We start from the raw sequence: 9,283 nt of genomic DNA, 5'->3' as shown, positions 1-9,283 counted from the left end.
CTGCTGAAATCGGTAGGCTGATCGGTAAAAGAGCTCTGCTGAATTTCACTCGGCACACAAGGGAGGAATTTGAGATCTCTGAACATAATGAACCCAAAACATTCAGCACTCGGTTCCACTCATGAGCAATGCTGAGAGCCTGGGTCATGTTGTGAGCTACACACATCACACGCGTGTTCCCATCTGAGGTGGTCAGACCCTTTCCTGGCATCTGGCCAAAAGGTGCAGATCATCCGACCCACACTGATATGACTGAGCAGGCAGCATAATGATTTTAGCTTCTGTATGAAGTCGAAAACAACGAGGAAAAGTTTCTCTAGAGAGCACTTTAATCTCAGAAGCTGCAGCTGACAGAGACCTTTTTACTGTTAGGGAAAAGCACCTTTACTGCTGCAGGGCGATAACACTGAGAAAAAGACGGATTCTGTGAGGCAAACCACAGCGAGACCACATCAGTGAAACTCCAAGACCTCTGCAAGATTTGGGAGCAGAAAACAAAATCTCAGAAGGTTCTTAAGATGCATAAAGCTATCTGGGTAACGGATTTCTGCCTTGTGTCACACCCTCACCATTGAAGCCACCTTCCGTCAGTCAGTGTTTTCACAGCTGGAGGAGGAGCAGGCACACACCCTGAATCAAACTAGAAAGGTAACAGCAGAGACTACTGACTTAGCAGGTTTCAGATTTTAAAACACCTGATTACCCTGTTACCATACGAAAGGCAGAGAGAAGTCACCCAGAATAACCCAAAACCTGAAAAGAACGTCCTCGGGACAGCAGAACCCCCCACTTACGAAAAAGCACAGACTCAACTCATTCACCAGTGGTTGGAGTGGTTAGGAGGTAAAACGACAGGCAGGTGGGTCTGATTCTTTGTGCAAGAGTCTCAGAGCTCAGCTACCTCCTGACAGAGGGGAAAAACGGTCTTTAGATTTCACCTGAAAACCCCCAGCCTCTGAAACGCGCTGTGCACTGTTGATCACTGCAGTGAGGTTTCTCCAAACGCAATTCCCATCCCAGGACAGATGCAGCCACGGAAACAGATTAGGATAAGGCCTGGTGGTGAAAAGACGCCAGCTGCGGGTGTGTGCCACCACTGCGACAAGCAGCATCCACCACTGGCCGGTAGCTGGCAAGGAACAGGGCTCCTCAGACGGATCGCTCTTCCCGTGAGCATCAAAGTCGAGCAGTAACATGGCGAGGCTCACAGCTGGCTGGGAGGGAGGGAGGACTTTGCAGACAGGGGGAGCAGTGAGGCACAGAAAAAAGCTCCTGAATGCAGATGAGAAGTTACTGGGGAGCATTTGAAGTGTTTATGAAGGGTTTCAGATCTAAGAGTTACAAAGATAAATGAGGGCTAATTCTATCGGAAGTCACATATCTAAATCATCTTGGCAACTCTGAAAATACATGAAATTTGTGCAAAGGGCTTGTAACATTTTCATGGTATGGTTTTGAATTCCACATACAAAAACGTCTCTCACCACTTTGAGGGAAGGTTTACAGAAACATTAATTTAGACAACACTAAGAACACTGTGATTATTCCTAAAATGTTGGGATATCAATTAAAAAGAAACCCCTACGGTTATCTTGAGGGAGGAAAAACTCCATAGCTAACACTTGAAGACAGGCGGTGATACATTTTTCCACCAGAAAAGTATTACTGTTATGGGTACGGGCTTGTATTTAAAGTACCCTACGAAAAGTAATTTCCTCAGGCTGGATCTGAAAAAAAATACAAAGCAGCTCTTGTTCAGTATTTTTCTGCCTAAGCCGGGACAGGTATGAATTAAGCAACACTACTAATTGGCAAGGGAAACAATCAGCAAACAAACTTGATTGTTAATATTTACATAGGGAAATAATCCTGCCCGTTATTAGAAGATTACTCAGAACAACATTTAAATACCATCATCTTCTGTTCATTATAAATGGTCTGACTGAACCGAGGAGAAGGGAGAACTAAGCTCCCACCACTTCGTGCACAACCAATTCCCAGGAGAAACTGCTCTAATTAAGATTCCCCCCACCACCACCTTTATTTTCTTTTCTTTTCTCCAGACAGCTTCCCCTGGAGCAGTGTCCACCTGCTGCCTCTTGCCCTCCGACTGTGCATGCTTGTGACGGAAGAAGCCCTGTCTCCTCTACAGCTACCTTTTGGGTGCTGGGAAACACAGCAGACCCTCCCCAAGCCTTCACAAACCCCACGTTATTTTCCCTTCCAGTGAAAAGGTGTTCATTGCTAAATTCTCTTCCACCACTAAGTCAGATGGAGTCAACACAGGAGAAACATAACCACGTAAAGAAAACAAACCCCCCAACCCAGGCAAACCGCATTTGAGTTAGAAAAGACTAATGCTGAGAAAATCCAACTGGATGGGCAGTAGAAAGAGCCTGAACTTCATGGGGTTTTTTTTCCAGCAGTTTGGATGAGGGACATGTTCCCCCAGGAAACGGGAACGTTCCCTGCTTCATTTGCTTGCGCTCCATTGCTGCATACCATGTAGACTTGCCATATCAAATTCAGTTAGATAAATTGACTTTAATACTGGAAATACTTGATCTAGAATCATTAACTTTCATTGCGCTCTTTTGCAAACATAATAGACATCTGTGGAAAATTATAGGAAAATCTTATTAGCTCTGCATGACACAAATATTAGAATTTGCTCTTTATCCTGCTACTTTGGTAAATCAGGTTTATCGTTCTGCTGAAAGATGCACATATTTCTTCAAATAACTGGAGTTAAAAGGGGTGTAAGAGGAAGGTAGAAGCGAATAGCCCAGGATTTCTTTGCAAGGCGCAAGGCATGCCGTTTAGGAGCGTGCGCCCACAGCAATCACTCGCACGCAGACAGCAGGCAGAGTTTGTGCCTTCCAGGCATATATACATGGTATGATGCTTGGACTTGCTACCTTCACAGGAAGGCAAAGAAGTTATCAACCACTGGTGGCACTGGGTAAAAACAACGCATTTGGAGAAAATCTACGGATTCAGAGTAATCCCTCTCAAAGTCAATACTGTACAGTATCATTTATATCAACCGTGTTATGGCACTGCTGATGCAAAATGAACCCAGCCCTATGTAAGCAGCTATTTTCTCAGACACAGGTGTGGACTTACAGCTTTTTCTTCAACTACTTAGTCTGGGGTTTTTTTATTAGGTTGTGATCAATCTCCGATAGTAGAAAAAACTGCTGTCTTTAGCAGTTATTAACTACCTACTCAGCTAATGCCCAAGCTCTGTCGATGCCCCCCATGACCTGCAGGAGGGTTTGGCAGGGTCAGCTGGCTTCCCCAGGGAGCAAGACACAGTAGTTGGCTGAGTCAGGCGGCTGCTTCATTAGGAGTGTTTCAGCTGCGCACTCTACTAAAGGAAACGGCACGATGAAAAAGTTGTACTCATTTTTAGCATGTAAATCTTAACCTGGAAGATCCCACAGCCTTTTTCTGACATTTCAGGTAATAGAAAAACTACTTGTCACTTCCTCTAACCTCCAGAGCCTAAACCCACAGCAAAATAAACTAAAAGTTAAGCTAAGCTAACTCGCGGTTCCCGGCAGCCACTGGAGAATTACGGCTCGTTTGTGTAGGAATACAAGTCCTTTGATGGCCCTGAACCTCCTCACCTGATCATCGCTTTATGGCACAGCAGAACCCGTTTCTGTGTCTTATTGCTAAAAGCCCCAAGGTTAATGCTGGTTTTTCGGGCTTTCAGTCTGCATTGCCAAGTGTGGCGTGCAGCACTGAGAACTGCATCACAGAAAAGCAGGCGTCCCAGCTCTGTGTCAGATCTAAGCTCCGCCTTACGTTTTACTATCATAAAAAAATATTCGGCATGGCTGCGATACCGTCAATGACTGTTTTACAAGGCCAGCAGTACAGCACTGGTCAGCTGAATTATTTTTACAGAAATACAAAGCGGGCAGGAGTTGCAACAGGGCAGGAAGATGGGGACTGAGAAAACAACTGGAAATAAATGCTGTGATAGAACCAATGAGCACGCTCTAAGAAAAGTCCGCTGAAGGTTCAGATAAGGTGGAAATGAGGACAACTTACGCATTTGTCTTCTTGTAACCCAAAAATGCCATTACTATGACCACAATCCACTTATTTTTCTACTCCATATCCATTCCCAGATGCACTATCACCGGCAGTGGACACTATTTCCTGGTGCAAGAGCTACTCTATACGTGGAGCTGAGAATTAGGAAACACTTACACCCGCCCCCTCCCCTGATGTGACTGGTAACACATCTGAAGGCATTAGTCCCAGAAATAACAGCACAAATCACGATTCCAGAACATAAGAAGGGAAATGCATTAAAATACGTGTTGCATGACGTGATGCCCGAGGAATTGTTGGGCCAGTGATGGCAAATTTATTACCGCTTGGACTTGCAGACTGTGCGCAAGATGAGAATGTTGTGAAGAAACCTGCCTGTGGTTTCAGGACCATTCTGTATTAAACAGATAAATCCCTGACGTGTCCAAGGCATTCAGCAGATTTCTGGCAGGCTTTGTTCTGCTCAACTTCTCAAAGGCTGTTTCTTGCTTTTGGGAACAGCTAGAGAACACAGCCTTCTCCAGTCTGCATCAGGGTAAAAATAAACCTCCCGAAAGGCAAATTATTAACTGCGGAGTTGTCCTTACCCGTAATTTCTTACGTAGCGTAGTTACCATATCGATTGGTGTCTCACGTTGTATGGCCAAATGTCAAATCCGCTCTGAAAAAATTCCAGCACATGGAGAGCGCTGCCTTTCGAACCCTTACAACAGTAACGCGGTACAAAATCACAGCGTGCATCGTGAGGGATGCACGTCTCTTCTGCGTGGAATAACAACGGGAACGCACGTGGGCATAAACACAAAGTTAGATGTAATTTTGTGTTTAATTTTGTCTTTACGAGACCATGCAGCTGCCTTCACATTTGGGGGAAAGAAAAGGCCAGATGAAGAGACCAACAGGTACTGACCAAGGCCGGGAAAATCGATTAAAAGTGAAAATTCATCCAATTCAAGTGATTTTATATCAGAGTGAATTTGTGGATCAATTTGATAAAGCCACAACTAGGTTATTGGAAAGGTAATTTAGGGCATTAATCCACTGAACACAGGAATAAATTTGTTATCCACAGACTTCACAATGATATCACGTAAACTTCTTTCAATTTAGTAATCTCACTTCAGGAAGATTTTTTTTTCCCCCTGCCTCCACCTTTAATCCCATTATTCCCTTTTTAGCGACTTCTCAGCAACCAGACTAACTGCTTCCATCACACGTAGAACAGAGGCTCTTTCATACAAGTTTTATTACAGAATAAAAAGATCTCCTCTCCCCAGTGGAACCTGCAATCGAAGTTTCACACAAGATACAACGAGTGGATTTAAACAAAGTTAGGTCAATGCATGGCTGAACGTACCTACCATCCCAAGAGGCTCTACGTGACGTTCTGAAGTTATTAAATTAGTCTTCCGCTCTCACACCAGTGTTATTCGCAGGATACTCAGCAGTGCTATTTGTCATAAGAACAACCGGCGCACCACTAAGTAATTTTATTTACTTCATTTGGGTTGTATCTTTATAAGATGCACATATACCGCTTCAGCAGCATGTTACCATCAAGAAAATCATGACAGTCATTCTTATGAAGACCAGAACGAAGAACGCCTGGTAGACAACCAAAACAAGCTCCACCGCAGGGGATTTGGATATGTGAAAGAATTGCCTCCTTCCCTCGCGGCAGTGATCGTGAGCAGGAACACTCGCGTTGAGGAAGGGGTTGGCCAAGATGTCCCGATATGTACAAGGAGGCATCTGGTGAGGTACAGTTACATTCAGTTGCACCTCTGAGACCATCTGAACTTCTTAAGGGCGCACTGCAGAATTTATTGATAGCTTATAGCCCTAGAAAACAATCAAATCCACACCTTCTGCCCTAGGGATTAGCTGCTGTGGTCACCTTAATTCTCTCAAAATTGTAAATAGCTCTAACTTACAAGTGTTGAATAGCAGCAGAAAAACAAGTATCCATTTTTTATTTTCTTCACTGCTCATAATTTCGTTACATTAGATCTGTCTCTCACAAAATCAGTAACAAAGAAAACCAGTGTGGTGCTCCTCAAATCATTCGCCATCTGCTGAACAAAGGCTGCCACGTAATTAAGTGTTTAGATTTCATTTGGTCTCAGGTTACGATTGACTCAGCTCGGTGGAGCTCAGGATAATCATTCACCATTCTGCTCCTAATACTTACCTGCAGTGACAGCGAGAAATCTACAGCTAAAGATCCTTGGAGAAGAACTAGACACATAATAACAATGGAATTAAGAACTATGAGGCCTGAATTATTTTTTTAAATAAAAAATGTTTAAAGCCTCAAAGCTTCATTTCTATAGGTCAAAACTAGAAAGAAGCATGATGAAATATTTTTAAAGTTTGTAGCTAACCCTTTGATAAAATAAAAGGGAGGGGCTTGTGCTTCCACTGCCCTGTTTGTGCACTGATGAAGATAGGGCAAAGGAATAATTCATGGCTGTGCACTGAGCTGAGGTCCTCAGAAGCTTGCAGGTATGGAAACAGTCCCAGTTCGGGAGACACAAGCAGAAAGAACAAGTCAGGGAAGAAGATGAGGGGCCGGCTGGGTCTCCTGGATGGGATTTCAAGAGGGCAGGAACAAGTGGCAAATGAGAAGCTGTTTCTTCAAGATATTTTTTACGTCCCGTTTTACCCATAAAAATCCATTCAGTGTTATGGAACTACAGGGCTGGTCTTGACTGATAGAACAAGAGAAACACGCTTTTTTGTTTCCTCTTTCACTGCTCAGTTGACTAATGCATTTAGAAAGACAACCGACCTTTGGAAGTCCTCCAGATACTTTTGCTAAGAACTTTGGACTTGAGCTGATAACAAACTCTTAATTCCATAAAAACCTCAACAATATGGTCTAGGTCTTAAATGGTAGGTCAAGTGGCAAGCCATGTCCAAAGATCTAACATCTATCGACGCAGTCATCAAACTCAAGTCTGTGACAGTTACAGGAGAGTTTAAAGGTTTAACCTCATGGAAGTTGGTCTTCTCCTTTCATTCGGTAGTGGGTGTCCCCAGCAGGTTTTCTTATGATTTTATTTTAACTTGAACCTTGAAAACCACTGTTAAAATTCAGGCCCACAGACAGAGTTACCCTGAATTTATAACCTACAAACTCATTTAACTAAACTTTGAAGTAACTGCAGCAGATTTATCTCTGATGGTTTCAGTGATACATGTGGGAATCTTGCGAAACAAGTAACTAGTTTTTCTGAAATCGATATAAAACAAACTAGAGCAAAAGAATTTACAGATGCAAATAAAAACCATAAACAGAAGTATTGTTCTCATAGACTTTATGTACCACCTCATGTCTTTTGGTTTTACACGTGAACTAGTCTCTGCAATAAAGTTTCAAACATTTGAGATTGTTCTTTGCATTTGCATTCTTATTAAAAAATTAGAAAATTTTTGTTTAAAGAAAAACGAACACAGTAAATCAGTCTGGATGCACGGCCTGTCACTGTGCACTCCCTACCACGGAATACTGCTTTATTAAACCCCCCTATTCTCAATCGTGCCTCCTATGACGGCATCACCACTGAGGAGAACCATCTACGGACCAGTCAATGTCAGCTGAACAATGGACTTGACGTTACCCGCCGATCACAGTTCCATTAAGAAATCATCTTTATCTTTGTGAAGAGCATGAGCTCCACCCGAACGCCTTCACACCTGAAGTGATCCGTTTTCAATCGCTGCCTCAGAATTGCTGTATCGTGTTAACAGTCTTTGGGTAAAACCACGCCACAGAAGGTAAACTGCACAATTGCCATCGAAGTACGTAACTCTTCAGAAAACAAACCTGGTATCTCTCTCCAAAAGCATCAGTTAAGTAACAAAGGAGCAACTCAGAATGTGACATTAAGACACTCCAGTTTGTGGCACATTTTTCCACAGATTAGTTGAACTGTAACCTACTTGGCCACCAGTTTCTTCAGGCAGGCATTTCAATTTTTCATGAACACATTGCTCTAATGAAGTACTTAGCATTAGTTATGGCTTTTGAATTAAAATGCATTCATGACATGAAATTTTAAAATCACCAAGCCATTAATTTTGACCAACGCTTTTTTTTAATAGTGTTCGCAAGAATTAGCAACTAAGTGTATATTTCAGCAGCAAAAGAATGAAAGCTGTACTACTAAAACTTACTGTTGCAGGTCCCTGCAGAGAATGGTAGTATTTTATACACCAACTGCACATCCAACGAAAGCTAAAACTAAATTCACCGTTCTGATAAAAGCTTATCTGTCAAATATCACGTAATAGCTCAACTTATGATCAAGGACAACTTAACACACTATCTGCTATCTCCATTTTCTTCTGTATTCAGAAATAAGGTTTACAGCACTGCAGAACAGTTCTATAAATTGTCTAGCTCAAGCACTGACTTTAGTACCTGTTTATGAAACTATCTTGCTACAAAAATTTTCAGGTAATAACTAAATAGCTGAGCCTACTCCACTGAGGATGCTGATCTGCAATTTCTTCAGGTACGCGAGTCCCTGCAGCTGCCCTACTTTACCTTACAAAAAATCCACCCTTTGTCTGCTCTGTTCAGGGTAGCATTCAGAAAGCTCAAATAGTATTAAACATAGACATTTTAGTTTTTAATGTAAAATCGTTACTTCTGATATATCCACTGGCCCCTAGAACCTTGCTACCAAAAGAAATAATCACCTGCTGACAGTATGGGAGCCCAGGAGCTGACTTCAAACCAGTTTTCATCTTGTTTTATCTTGTTTCATCTTGTTCAGCTTGTACTTATGCAACAGTGTAAGTTATGACACTTGAGATGTTCAGCAGAAACAGCTGATTTGATATCTGACTCTCATGCTTCCATCGTCCCATTGCTCGATAAACTACAGTCAGTGAAGTGGCTCAGTTTTAGTTATACATTTTAATTGAGAACAATTTACACACACTATACACCTCTAAGAAGTGCGTCAAGTTTGCTCAAGAGTAAGAGCGCAGCTCACTAGAACAGATGTGTCATCCTCCAGCTTCCCCAGTTCCTAGTACCGGTTTTCTTTATTACTCTACGTTAACTTGTAGATAAATAAAAGCATAACACAAGTGTCTAAAACTCCAGCTGTGTTGCAAAATGCTGCTGTAAGGCTAAGTTTTAAAGTCCACGTAGTTTCATAGTCTATGTGCAGTTATTTATGAAGGCAGCAGGCATGCTATT

Source organism: Buceros rhinoceros, unplaced genomic scaffold (genome assembly GCF_000710305.1).
Source record: "Buceros rhinoceros silvestris isolate BGI_N320 unplaced genomic scaffold, ASM71030v1 scaffold8947, whole genome shotgun sequence".
In the NCBI taxonomy this organism is placed as follows: Eukaryota; Metazoa; Chordata; class Aves; order Bucerotiformes; family Bucerotidae; genus Buceros; species Buceros rhinoceros.
This window is presented reverse-complemented; position numbering follows the sequence as displayed.